This window comes from Canis lupus, chromosome 24 (assembly GCF_011100685.1).
Source record: "Canis lupus familiaris isolate Mischka breed German Shepherd chromosome 24, alternate assembly UU_Cfam_GSD_1.0, whole genome shotgun sequence".
NCBI lineage: Eukaryota > Metazoa > Chordata > Mammalia > Carnivora > Canidae > Canis > Canis lupus.
In genome coordinates, this window is record NC_049245.1 from 38,019,165 (window position 1) to 38,033,573 (window position 14,409).

A 14,409-nucleotide genomic window follows, 5' to 3' on the forward strand; every position below is an offset into this window, starting at 1 on the left:
GGCAGCCCCCGTGGCCCAGGGGTTTAGCATTGCCTTCAGCCCAGGGTGTGATCCTGGAGACCTGGGATCAAATCCCACGTCAAATCCCACGTCAAGTCCCATGTCGAGTCCCACGTCGAGTCCCACGTCGAGTCCCACGTCGAGTCCCACGTCGGGCTCCCTGCACGGAGCCTGCTCCTCCCTCTGCCTGTGTCTCTGCTTCTCTCTCTCTCTCTCCCGTGAATAAGTAAATATAATCTTTAAAAAAAAAAGAGAGAGAGAGAGACCAAGGCTTAACCTTGGCCTTTGAACAGGATGTTTCTCTTCTCTGTGGACTGCAGGCCCTTCCCATGGAGGGAAGTCAGTGAGTATTTGTTAAATGAATAAACTTTGGGACTAGGTGCAAGGATGCTCCTGGTGCCTTTTCTTCTTATTGTCAATAACCCCGACCCTCCAGTTGCAAGAGTGTGTGAACAACATCATTCTCCAAAATAAGAATAGCTCACTACATGGGAGGCAGCCTTCCATGTACTTTACATGAACAAACTTTTTATCTTCGAGATGGCAGGGTTTCTCGGTTTGGGCACTGTTGATATTTGGGGCAGACAACTCTTTGTTGCATGTGGCTGTCCTGATGCTGATGGTGTCGCCAGCCCTACTGCACCCACTCCCCTCATGACAACCGCAAGGGTCTGCAGACATCACCAAATGTCCCTTGGGGGTGGCAATCACCCATAGCTGAGGACCACTGGAGCATTTGAGGAGGTAAAAAAAAAAGTGGAAGAAAACCAGTACGGAAAGGTGAAAGAGGAAGATAGGAGAGAAACCCAAATAGAGGAAAGGTGAGGTGGGAGCACAGAGGGAGACAGGTAAAGGCAGAGCGGGGCTCAGGAGACCTGGCCTTGGGGCTCCACCCCAAGACTGAATTGGCTGTGGGCACCCTAGGTAAGTCTTCATCTTCTTTGTGCCTTGGTTTTCTCATCTGTAAAATGGGCATCTGGCACACAAGGTTTGTTGTATGGAGCACATGAATAGCAAGTAGGGAAAGTGCACTGCAGATCCACATAATTCTTTTTTTAAAAATTTATTTATTTTGGAGAGAGGGAGAGAGGGTGGGCAGGGGAGAGGGAGAGAGAGAAAGAATCTCAAGCCAACTCCCCGCTGAGTGAGGAGCCTGATGTGGGGCTTGATTTCACAAGATCATGAGATCATGACTTGAGTTGAAACCAAGAGTTGGATGCTTAACTGACTGAGCCACCCAGGTGCCCCAGATCCTCATAATTCTAATTTCTTTTCTTTTCTTTTTTTTACAATTCTAATTTCTGCCTGAGTGTTAACAATGTGCACATGGAGTCAGATCGGTTATCTTTGTCCAAGTCAGTTGGGTGAGCAAAGAGGCTACTCTCGTCCACTCTGTGAGGATTAGGAGTATATCATGGCATTCTCATTTACAATCCCGAAATAATCTGATTTTTTCTTTTTTTTAAATTCCTTAATACTAATTCCCTTTAAAAAACATATTTTTAAAGATGTTATTTATTTATTTGTGAGAGACACAGAGAGAGGTAGAGACACAGGAGAGGCAGGCTCTCTGCGGGAGCCCGATGTGGGACTCGATCCTGGGACTCCAGGACCACACCCTGGGCCGAAGGCAGAGGCCCAACCACTGAGCCACCGAGTCGTCCCATAATCTGATTTTTTAAAAAAGGTTTTACTTATTCATGAGAGCCACAGAGAGAGGCAGAGGGAGAAGCAGGCTCCCTCTGGGGAGCCTGATGTGGAACTCGATCCCAGGACCCTGGGATCACCGCCTGAGCTGAAGGCAGATGCTTAACCACTGAGCCACCCAGGCGCCCCAGGAAATGATCTGATCAAAGGCATATTTGGATAAGGAGCAATGCAGCCAGAGGTGAGAGGGTTTTGTGGAAGGGAAAATAGATTTGGGATTTCCAGGTGTAGATGCCTCTGGATCGCCCCTCCTACCTCCCTTCTCTTCCCTGCAGGAACTTCTCAAGTAGTTTGGGAAAATGCAGCACTGAAAATTATACTTGGTAAGTATGGCTCTTTGTCCAGGCACTCAGGAGGACAAGAAATAGAACATTTCTTTATTTTCTTAAGTCTGCTTCAGGCCCTCTTCCTTGTTCTTGGGACTCCCTGCACCACCATCGCCCCAGGGCGAAGGGGGGTTTGAGGGACGTAGCCTCAAAGCCCAGGTCAGGCCCTGTGGTCATTTGTTCACATTGGTCACTTTGGAGATGTGTATCACCCAGATGTTCCCATGTCCTGGCCATTCTTGGTCAGATTGAGAACCAGTGACCGTTCCTTTCCAAGGACACGACACTTTTCCATGCACCTGCAGCACGGCCCAGGGCTGGGTTCCCGGACCCCTTCTTAAAGGCCCACAGCCTCCAGGAAACTCTTTGTGCCCTGGGGTCCTCCCTCCCTCTCCCCTTTTGCATTCTTTCAGGGTGCTCGTGTCCTCTCCTGGTTTTCCAGGACACACGGCTGAATCTCAACCGAGGGTTATTAGTCCTTTACAAACCAAGCTAGTGATGAGCTTGCCTTCCAGACCATTCCAGCTTCTATGCTCCTGCAAACTCCCCATCTTCTTTTCTCCGCACAGCCCAGACAAGCCGGCACAGAACTGACTTTGCTGGAACGGGGGACGGGAAAGTGAATACGTCGGCCAAAACCCAGGCATTAAAATTTCAAAAAAAGGTCCTGTGTTCTATCGGTCGTGTCCAGAATTCTTGGTCCACCTGGCCAAGGTTGCCAAGCATGCAAGACCAGAGCCAGGAGATGCAGACAGTGCTGGTGCATAGTAAGTGCTCAATAAACGTTTGGTGAGCGAGAGCGTGCATGGTGGTTTTTCTTTGCAAAGTCAGACTTCATGCCCCGAAGAGGAAACCCATCCAGTGGGTGAGCAACCAGAGCGAGCTTGGGTTCTGACATTACCCCCCAGTCTCCTTTTTTGGTGTAACGAGGAGTCATTTTCGTTCCGGGCTCTGCGGCTCAGTACAAGTCGGGGATCTGCTCAGTCATGCCAAAGGGGCTTTTTTTCTTCTTTAATGTAAGCATTGTTGCTCTGACATTTCCCCAACTCTCCACTTCCCTCCATCTTCCTGGTTGTCAAGGAAACAGTTTCTAGGACAACCTGTTGACTTATTTGGCTGCCTAGTTAGTATTATCCAGTGTGGGGAGCTGTCGTGGAAGATTTTTTTTTTAATGTCACCAAGGTAACCGCCAGCAGCCGCTTAATTATAGTTTTAGGTAAAGATGAATTCTCTTTTGCAAGTGTTAGTGTATTTTGGGGCTGGGGTAGGGGGTGGAGAACCGCCCAGAGATTAACATTCTCTAATTATACGCTTTGGTTGTGGACAATTCAGTTTCATTTGCAACTAAACTTGGTTTCATTCAGGATTGATTTTTTTTTCCTCCTCTAAAATCATAAGGAAAACAAATGAAATAATGAAAACAAAGAGGAATTAGGGAATCAGGGTGGCAGGAGGAGGCTTTGAGGGTGGTGGGCACGGCTGGGATGCAGGCATCACTGACTGATGGTTTTGGGGGCCGTGAGAGGTAGTGTGTTCCGTGGTTACACTCCTGGGCTCTGGAGCCAGAATACCTGGGTTCACATCCCGGCTTGCAGCCTGCGAGCTGCTGGACCTCAGGCAAGTGACTTAACCTGTTTGTGCTTTAGTTCTCACAGCTGCAAAATGGGGAGAGGAGAAGGAATTAAGCTTCACTATAGATGTGTTGTGAGGGTTAAGATATATTTACTAGGCCCTTAGAAGAATAAATCTTTATTTCATTTCTTTCTCCCAATGAGCCTGTGAAGTAGATATTATTGTGATGGCCTTTGGGCCAATGAGGAAATGAGGAGGGGAAAAGTCAGTTTTGTTTTGTTTTGTTTTAGTTAAAAGATCAAACTTTTGGGATGCCTGGGTGGCTCAGTAGTTGAGCCTCTTGCCTTGGGCTCAGGTCGTGATCCTGGGGTCCTGGGATCAAGATCCGCATCGGGCTCCCCACCTGCTTCTCCCTCTGCCTATGTCTCTGTCTCTTTCTCTGCATCTCTCATAAATAAATAAATAAAATCTTTTAAAAAATAAGAATTTAAGGAATTCTTTGAGCTGTGAGTTTCATGTTTCCTACTTGGCTACATGGTATTGCTCAAACCAAGAACCGGAAATGGAGCCTGTTGGGGTTAACCCAGGAGTAGGGAGTGTCATCTGGAGAGGAGCCCCTGGGGTTTGGTTGGGGAGGCTCTCAGGGAGACACCAGATAACTGCAGATTCCTTGGGCCCTAAGCAGCTGCTGTGATGCTCATGAAGTCCCGGGTCCTGCTCAGCCTCCTGCACCCCAGCACCCTTTCCAGGTCTGGGGACAGTCAGGCTGCAGAATCACTGAGGAGCAGGTGCATTGGGGCTGAGGGCTCTCCTCCCCCGAGTCCCCCCAGACAAGTGAGTCAGGGATGATGATGGGGACCCCATTCAATCCCCAGCCAGACATCAAAGGTCTAGCTGTGTGAGCTGAGGCAGGAGTTTTCCTTATGTTCCCAAGGGTCTGTACTTATGAAATCAGAGTTTAAATAGACCGTCTGCAGCACTTACCAAGGATTTAAATACTGTGATTCTGTAGCAGAATTGAGAGTTACGGACCCGGCCCGTGCATCCGGGGAGGCCTGACTCCAGAGCCCGTCCTTGCAGCCGCTGTCCTAACTCCTGTTGTTGTGATCAGTACAGAACCTGTGGCCTCTGAAGTCAGTGTCCTTGGGTTAGAGCCTGCCATCTTCTAGTGGAGTCACCTGGGCAAGTAATGCAGCTGTCTGTGCCTCAGTTTCCTCATCGGCCAAATCAGAGACAGCCACAGTGCCTAGCTCTTGGGGTTGTTGGAACCGGGACGGAAGTCAGGACTCCTGCAGTGCTTGTAACATCGTAACCCCCGGATAAATGTTAGGTAGGGGTAGAAAGGCTCAACTCCACTGCGGTATAATAACTTACATCCCTATGAACGGGCTGGGGGCAGAGCTGTGGCCGAAATAGTTAACACGCAGCCAGGTGTGCGCCGAGTGTGATGTGCACATTTTCTCACTTAATCCTCACCACTATTATATTCCTTCTCGCATAGTTCCTACACAGATTTCTGAACCACTAATCTTGTTATTTTATAACCTACATTGTGTAGGCATGCTTCTCTCGCTTCTTTTTCATAAATCTCCCATTGGGGCCCTTTAAAGAAAACCCTCCTTCAATTGAGATTCAGCTTTGCAGGCTGGCGCCCATCAGATGTGCCATGCTAAGTCCACTGGGGAATATTTGTTCTGTGTGCTTTTCCCCTCTTCCTGTGGATTATGTATACTTGCATCATTTTAGAACGAAGACCTGAATAGCAATAAACATGTTGGGCAAGAGCAGCTGAAACAGTTGGGTTTTGGCGTCAAATGCCCCGTACTCACGGGATGAATTAATTAGGGTACCCGAGGCTGCTTCTCAGGCCAGTGGTTTCATAGAGGGTGAAGAGCAAGCAGCCATACGGCCCAGTCTACCTCCTCCCCACCCCACCCCCTGCCTCGTATTTTTTATTCATGACAGTCTTTCACGAGGAACAGCAATCAGTAACACGAGCATGACATCTGTCTCTGCTCACTCGCCCCTCCAGGGACCACGGGAGGTTCTTTCTGGACACTGAAGATATGTCTCACCTACTCCCCACCCCATTTTTTAAAAAGCCTCGGTGTTGGGTTGAAAAGCACACATCCCAACAGGATGATTGAGGGAAGGTAATTATGTATTATTAAATGCAAAAAAAAAAAAAAAACAGAAAAGAGAAAAAAATTGTTCTTTGCAACACCCCTATGGCTTGGCAGAAATAAAAATAGCCAAATGTTTAGATGGTTTTCCTGCCAGTGGGATGAATGGATGCCTGTGCTCTTGAGTTGAGGTCAGTGCTGTAGGGACTGTGCGCAGCACCAGTGGAGACCCTGAGGACTGGAGACGGATGGCTCCATTGTGGGGGCCTTTGTGGGGACTTGGGCTGCAGAGGCGGAGGGAGGCAGAAGGAAGCACGAGAGATGCTTTCTTGTGTGTCCCTTGGCTCAGACGGTAGCTGGTCTCTGTGCCTTTGGATAAGATCTTTTTTTTTCTTAAATATTTTATTTGAGAGCGAGAAAGAGAATGAAGGGGGGTGGGAAGGAGGGGCAGAGGGAGAGAGAGAAGCAGACTCCCCGCTGAGGAGGGAGCCTAATGTGAGGCTCAATCCCAGGACCTGAGATCATGACCTGAGCCAAAGGCAGGTGCTTCACCGACTGAGCTATCCAGGTGCCCTGGATAAGACCTTTCTGTGCAAGATGGGGATAATAATACTTAAATATCAAAATTATACCCCAAGTGGCCTTGCACTTTAAAGGTTGCAAAGTGCAGTGGTGTGGGGTGGAAATGAGCTTGGGCTGAAGGGCCCAAGTGCCTGGGTTGGCATCTTAGCTCTGCTGTTTAGCCGCTGTGTGACCTTGGGCAAATTACTTAATCTCTCTGAGCCCCCATCATCCCACCTGAAAAGAACGAGGGTGATAATGTTATTTACTTGCCTTACAATTGCAGCAAAATGAGTTAATACATCTAAAGCAATCAGAACAGTGTCTCCTAGGCACTCTCTTGTGTTCGTTATTATGATTACGTTTTTCTTCACATCACCAATATCCAAATAGACCAAGTCAGCAAAACTGGCTTGGTTTCACCCCAGAACTGCCAAGTGGAAAAAACCCAGGATTGAAACTCAGGACTTCGGACTCCAAATCTTGTTGAATTTTCTTTATGCTCCATGGTGCGTTGTGACAGGTGTTCATTATTTGCAAAAACTGTTTATAGCGTCAACCAGACCTAGATACAAAGTCCTCCGCAGTCGGAGGACTCCCAAACTTTTCGAACCTACCTTCCTGGTCCTCTGCATTTCCCTCTCTCCGTAGAATTGTCTTTGTGATCAAAACCATGACACGACATTGCTCGGGGCAGGAGCTCAGCTCCAAACCAATCCGAAATGACAATCTGCAGGGAGGTCAGAAGCAACCAGGCCACTGTCCCCTGGGCCCTGGAAGGTCAGCTGATTTTCCATAGGAAAACTGGGAATGTCCTAAAAAGCAGCCGGGCATTGAAGTTCAGATTCCAGAGTTTCCAGGTTCCCCGGTTGTCCTTGTTTTGACCCTGAAAAAGGGAATCAACTCAGACTCCCTTTGCAAGAAGCTGCTCTCTCTTCTCAGCTAAGTTCACGCACAAAGTACATCTGCTGGGTACTGTCTCCTTTATACAACTCAGAAGAAGGCAGCAGCCTCAAGGAGGGGCCCCATGTTGCCTTTTATTGAGTTTTCGGCTGGAGTCAAGCACAAGGTCAACCGATGAAGTTGAAAATCCACCCGCTCAGGTAGGTTGCTGTGAGCAACAGAGGAGCCGAGGCAGCCAGGCCATTTACTCTGGGACTAACTGCTCAGTCCGGGGAAGCATAGGGATTGGGGAGTGTAAACGCTTCCCTTGAGCTGTAGGAAGCAGTTCCCACGGCCCTGGATGCTCGGCTCAGGAGACCAGCTCTGGTTGGGCACAAGGGCCTGTGCCCCTGGCAAGCTGCCGCCAGCCCCGTTCCGCGTGGGGTTGTGTGGCTTCCGGATGACAGAGCGTGGCAGGGAAGCTGCATGGTGTCCTCTCATTACATATTCATGAGATGCTGATGAGAAAACTGCTACCCGGGCTGGGAGTTCACTCTGTGTTAAGTGTTATATTTATATAACCGTGTGGAGTGTTGCTGCCACCTTGCTAGTTGCTTCCCAATGTCCATCCTTTCCTTGCCTGCTAACTAGACCCCATCTCCTGCTGGGAGGCCACATGCCCAGCTCTGGGGGAAATCATGACTGTTTTAAGGCTTAAATTTTAGGCCCATCCTCACAATCTTGTTTCTCATCACCCCCCACACCCCCCACTCCTGCCCCAGCTTCCTAGGAATCTGTGAAAGGCTTCGAGGACTGTTGTAGACCAGTGAAACTTATGCAGAGGTCTGTGCTGGTGGCTCTTGAGAAAGCTTCATTTTTCTTAGGTGAAAGAAGCCGATATGACTGGCACAGCCTCTGTCATGCTCAGTCCCTTGCTTGCAAATGTGATGGCTGGAGCTGGAGCAGCCACTTTGTAGCCACAAGAGAAAGGCTAAGTATCTTGTCATTGGAAGTGTGGCCTCAGGGCCAGATTGTTACAAAGGCAGGATCTGACTCCACTTCACATCTCCTGAATCCAAATCTCCATTTTAATAAGATCTCCAGGTGATCTGTGTGCACCCTGGGGTTTGGGAACCCCTCCTAGAGAGCCGCACAAAGAGCTCTGTCTTGAAGGTGTTGCTGAATCATTGCCAGTAAGAACCAACTTCTGGGTTTTTTGTTTGTTTGTTTGTTTGGTTTTGTTTTTAAGAGGGAGAGAGCGAGAATCTGAAGCAGGCTCTGCACCTAGCCCAGAGCCCGACGCAGGTCTGGGTCTCACAACCCTGAGATCATGACCTGAGCCAAATCAAGAGTCAGGTGTTTGTTTAAATGACTGAGTGACCCGGGTGCCCCTGGAAGTTTTTTAACAGAGGTTTTCTGTTTGTTACTTGTCACCAAAAGCATTCTTAGCTGATATAAGCACTTATAAGCCAAACAGCCTTATGTAAAACACCCCCTTAACCTACCCAAGCGCTCTATGAAGAAAGGACTATTTTATCTACTGGCCCCATTTTACAGATGAGGAAACAATCTCCACACTATTTCCGGGGGTAAGACTGGTGACCTTGGTGAACCCGGGTCAGGCTGGCCTCTGGACCTGGGCTCTGGGGCACGGTGCTGTGCTCCCTGTCACCATGGCTCTCCTTCGGGGTATCCTATCAGCCAGCTGCACAGCCATCACTGCCACTCAGAAGGGCCTCCGCCTCCCCCTGGCCCCCGAGCACAGATCCCTGCTCAGCCCTACCCCATCTGTCTTGCTTTGTAGCACTGGCCTCTCTATCTTTTCGCCAGCAATCCTGCCCTTCAGCTAGTGCTGCCCCAGTAGCTTCAGGGCTCAGAGGAGAGCACTCTCTGACTCCCTTCACACAGGCGTGCAAGCCTTTCTCATCCGTTACCTTCAGGCTTCCAAGTGGGAGATAGACACCCCTTTAAATAGTGTGCAGGAGAATCACCCCAGGGAGGGGCAGATGCGTTTAAAAGCCAGATTCAAAGGCCTAAATGCCCAGAGGGTCTGACTCAGCAGGTCTGGGTGAGGCCCCAGGAATCAGCCTTCCAGATGCCTCTTAGGATCACATCTGGGACACAGTCATCCCCGCTGGAAAAGTTTGGCAGGGAAATGAGGATGGCAGATGAAATGTGAAAGACACATTTTTTTTTCCCCTCCCACAGCCACTTGATTAATGTTTTCTCTGGGTAGTTGCAGGCTGCTTAGTGTTGGCTGCATAAAAACCCACTGAAATCCTCTGTGAATGCAGTTTTCTTGTGGCAAAAACAAGCGAACACCTCTGTATGGATCCCAATTCAGGAGGCTGGAATTGGTGGGTGCGTTCAGCTCCAGGCAAACATTTGGAGTTGGGACAGCTGGGACTCATCTAGATTGGATGTGGACTAACAGGCCCACTCTGATGTGTGGAGTCAGGTGATCAAGAAGGGAGATCAATGGATGCCTGGGTGGCTCAGTGGTTTAGCACCTGCCTTCAGCCCAGGGTGTGATCCCGGGGTCCTGGGATCGAGTCCCACATTGGTCTCCCTGCAGGAAGCCTGCTTCTCCCTCTGCCTCTGCCTATCTCTGTGTGTCTCTCATGAATAAATGAATAAAATCTTAAAAAAAAAAAGAAAGGTCAAGAAGTTTTGAAATTAAGAGGAAAGAGTCTCGGGTCTCTGTTAGGCAGAATGGCCCTGCAAAGACATCCACATCCTAATCTCTGGAATCTGTCAGTACATTATGCTACTTGGCAAAAGGGACTTTGCAGATATTATTAAGGTTATAGATCTTAAAATAGGGACAGTAGCCTAGATTTAGGCAGGTGGACCCAATCTAATCATGTGAGCCCTTAAAAGCAGAGAAATTTCTCCAACTGGAGTCAGACGCAGCGGAAGGTGCGTTCAGTAAGAGTTGAAACATGAGGGGGCTCGAGCTGCCGTTGCTGGAGAGCCCATGTGGCAGCCATGAGAAGGATGTTAGGAGCACGGGCCAGCTGGGTGACGGCCAGCAGGGAATGGGGACCTCAGTCCTACAACCACAGGGAACTGAATTCAGGCAGCAACCTGAATGAACTTGGAAGTGGATTCTTATCCAGAGCTTTTGGTAAGGAATGCTTCCCCGCTCCCACCTTGATTTTGATCTTTGAGACCCTAAGGGGAGGACCCCGTCCAGCTCACCTGGACTTCTGACCATCACAGACTATGAGATAATAAATCTGTGTTGTTTTAAGCCATAATGTCTGTGGCATTTGTTGTGGCAGCCACGGAAAACTAACCCAGGGTCCCAATCCAGAATCCGGGAAAGGACCTTCACCATGACATCTACTCATTCTCTCCTTCCGGCCTTTTTGGGTGGGCTCTTAAGAAATGAAGTCATAACGCGTAGAGTCCCCCCTGCCCCTCATGTGCTCCCTTGGATTGTTACACAGTTGTCGTCCCTGGCTTTGTCACCTCCACCCCCAGCTACCATTTTAGTTTATTTCCTTTCAGTTCTTTTTCTCTGCATTTTAGTCACAAAGTTGAGATGCACAAAATGTATGAGTGTGTATCCCGCTTTGTTCCTTCCATGAAGTATTCTCACACGCTGAGGTCTTCACAACCCTCACTTCTGACACCTGCCCGATTGTTCACCTGAAGGGGGTATTGTCATTGTCCCTTCTCCCATTCCTGGACTTTATTTTACATCCTTCCTTCTCTGCCCCGATGATGAAGAATTTATTTTACATCAATATCTCCCCGGTGTTTTATACTACATAATTATCACAGGTTCCCAGAAAAAAAATTAGTAGTCCAAAGGCACACACTTTTTTGAGTCTCTTGATACCAATGCTGAATTACCCCCAGTTCTTGGGCATGGTCTAAGTAGTTTCATCTTGCTCCCAAAGGGTGGTAGAGGCAATATCTTCTCTGTCTCCTCCTAGGAGCCCTGCAGGGCTGGGCGCCCACTGGGTGTTCCGTGAGCACCGCCCAGCGTCCTTGTCCTTCTTCGGCCTCCTGGAATCCTCATGACAACTGCTCTGTAGACAGAAAGGGAGGGGGTTTGGGAAGCCGTGTATCACCATCCACCTAGGAGATTCACTCTGCTGTTTAGCCCTTGTCCGAGACCTGGAACCCAGCCCACAGCCTTGAGGTGTCCCCCAATACTGCATTTCATGCTTGTTGTTGATGTATCTTAAAGCCACTCATGCCTTCTCTGAGCCTCTGTCCCATTGGGCAGGTGGCATCACCTGGTACCGTAGAGTCTTGGGAGGCTGTCTTAGCAACAAGCCGTTGTGTTTGAGGGTGAACATCCTTCCCAATTATCCCTCCTTTTGGCTGGAAGCTCTGCTCTCTCCAGGGAATAGAATTCTTTGCCAAAGGTCCTACTTCTCTGGGGTCTTGCCATCTACTTGGAGGGGGCAGGGACTGCTGCCAAGTAGGGCACTGAAGCCCTAGAGCATCATCTGCCCCTCATTTTGCAGATTCTTGCATCTCTCTCCTTGCTTTTTGTTTCGTCCACATGGGCTGCTGTAACAGAATACTCCAGATCAGGGGGCTTAACAACAGATTTATCTCCTATGGTTCTGGAGGCCAGACAGTTCAAGGTCAGTGCACCAACAGATTTGGTGTCTGGTGAGGGCCCGTCTCCTGGTTCATAGACGGCTGTCTTCTCACTGGATCCTCCATGGGGGAAAGGGCAAGAGGGCTCTCTAGGGTTTCTTTTCTAAAAGCACTAATCCCATTCAGCAGGGCTCTACTCTCATGACCCAATCACCTTCCAAAGGCCTCCACCTCCTAACTCCATCATGATGAGGTGAGAATTTCAACATGAATTTAGGGAGGACACATTCAGTCCACACCTTTGAAACCCACTGCCTTTTCCCTGCTGCCAGAGGACCCCTTGCGTTCATCCCTATGCTCTTTCACCTGACTCACTAAAGGCAAAGAGAGACTTTGGTTAGAGGCTGCCTCAGTTCCCACCTACAATAACCCCCCAGGGCCAAGAAGCACAAATGGGTCTCCAAGCCTTCTAGGTAGAGGATCTGGGAAAAGGTAGGAAGGAAGAAACCCACACATTAATTTTTCTTTTAAAGTATTCTTTCATCCTCAAGAAAGGCTCCGAGAAGTCCTGCAATAAAGAAACATACCTCATTTCCTTTAATCCAGTTTTTTCCAAGGTCATTTTATGAGGAGGCCTTGCCTTTTGCTTAACATATCCTAATCAGCGCCCTTACATGAGCCAGGACTTAAATGCCTGTCATCTGAGAGAGCCTTTCCTAGAAAGGGTGAAGTAAATCAAACTCCTTTTCAAGCAAACCACATTTTTATTCTATTAGGGTTTCACTGGAAGAGTCCCATTTCATATTTGTTTTTAATAAAGCAATGACTCCACCTCCCCCTCCAGTTTATCATTTGTATGTCTGGATTTCATATTTCAGCTTTTGCATTTGCCCGGGCTCGGAAGGGTCTCAGAGGACTTGAGAAACCATCTCAGAATCCAGAATCTGACATTGCCAAGCCTCAGAGCCCAGTTTCTGTCTCTGAAAACTGAAGAGTGGCATGGCTTCCTTGCCCGGGGGATGTTGGTCTGTAGGGCTTGGAAGCTGCTCTCAAGATGTGAATGGTTGATAATGTTCATGTAGACAGAATGTAACCGATAAAGAAATATCCTGTCTGAGGCTCTGAGAGTGAATGACAGGGGAGTTGGGGGTGGGAATGGAATGGATTGAGACTGTTTGCAGCCAGACAATGTGCCAGGTGTTTATTTTTTAAATTATGTTTACTCTTTAAGTAAGTAATACATTACCAGGGCACAAAAGTCATACACAAATGTGAACCATCCCTCCCACATGTATGCCCAGATGGTCAGGTGCCCTCCCAGGAGGTGACCAGGGTTCATTTCCTGTGTCCCTCTACCGACATCCTATAGATCTATAACAACGATGCAAATAAGGTGAACATAGAAATTAGCTTACTACATATACTATTATGCACCCTGACTCTCTTGCATGACGATTGTTCGGTGTCCTTTCACAAAGGGCTGATTTTTACCTGCCGAATAAATTTCACTGGATGCACGTGCCAGATTTATTCCATAGATTGCCTACGCATGGACTTTTAAATTGTTTTGTTAAGCGATTGCTCAAAAACAATTGTTCAATTGTTTCTCATCTTCTCAAAGTTTTTAATTTGAATTTTAAAAGTTTTAATCTTAAAGTTGAGTGACCCCCAACTCAGGCCGGGTTTTGTGCCTCCCCCAGACAACATGTGACAACATTTGGAGAGACTTTTGGTTGTTACAAACTGGTGAGGGCGGTGCTATTGGCTTTTAGTAGATAGAGGCCGGGGATGCTGGTGAACACTCCATGATGCATGGGAGAGCCACCTGCAACAAAGAATGTTCTAGCCTAGAAGGACAGCAGTGCCAAGGCTGAGGAGGCCCGTGTTCAATGATATCTCCAGCACGTAGGCTGGGTGTGGGGAATCAGGGAAGAATGAGGTGCTGCCTCCAAAGGCACGAATGCTCTTGCAGGGAGGATGCTCCTCCTTCCAGAAAGGAGAGGAAAGCTCCCAAGCTTCCACCTCCTTAGAGTCCAGAAGAGACGCATCTGGAAGGAGTCCCCACCCTCAGCAGCGCAGGACCCCCGTCGTCCCTCTGTGCCATCCAGCTCCTAGGTTCCAGCTAGGAACTCCGGAAGAGACGCAGCTATCCTCAATAAACGGACACAGTCATTAAATGGGATCATGAAGCTTTTAATTACCAGTATATTAGCATATTACAAACGGGGAAGCAGCGTTTAGTATATAATGGCAGAGGCAGCGGGAAGAAATGCCTATTTTTACTGCTAATTAAGAGAATATTACTGAATAGTTAGAGAATTAATTGTACTTTGGTACTTCTTTATAAGGAAGATAATTGGATAAAGATTGTTTCTTCCTTCCCACATCACAATATTTGCTGGCAGATGGCATTGTTCTGGCTGAGAAAGCACGGTGATATCAACACACACCATCTCCTCCCTCAGAAGCATTTCGCACGTTAGCTGGGGCCTCCTCCTCGCGGGGTGTTGTTCCGGGTACTTGCTCTGGGCGGCGCTCCTCCGCCTGCAAGCACACCACATGCCCTATCATGCGGCGCCCTATGGGATCACCAGGGGATTATCATCCCCTTGGTATGGATGATAGAGCCACTTGGAGATGGGTACCCGGGGGGCTCAGTCCATTAAGCTTCCAGC

General features: G+C 48.5%; 1 long non-coding RNA gene across 1 annotated transcript; it reads left to right on the forward strand.

Moving 5' to 3' along the window:
• Positions 1-292: 292 nt before the first annotated feature.
• Positions 293-2,765, forward strand: LOC106557685. Its single transcript, XR_005377406.1, has 3 exons — positions 293-343; positions 1,983-2,030; positions 2,603-2,765. It is a non-coding gene; the product is annotated as an uncharacterized LOC106557685 (long non-coding RNA).
• The last annotated feature ends 11,644 nt before the right edge of the window (positions 2,766-14,409 follow it).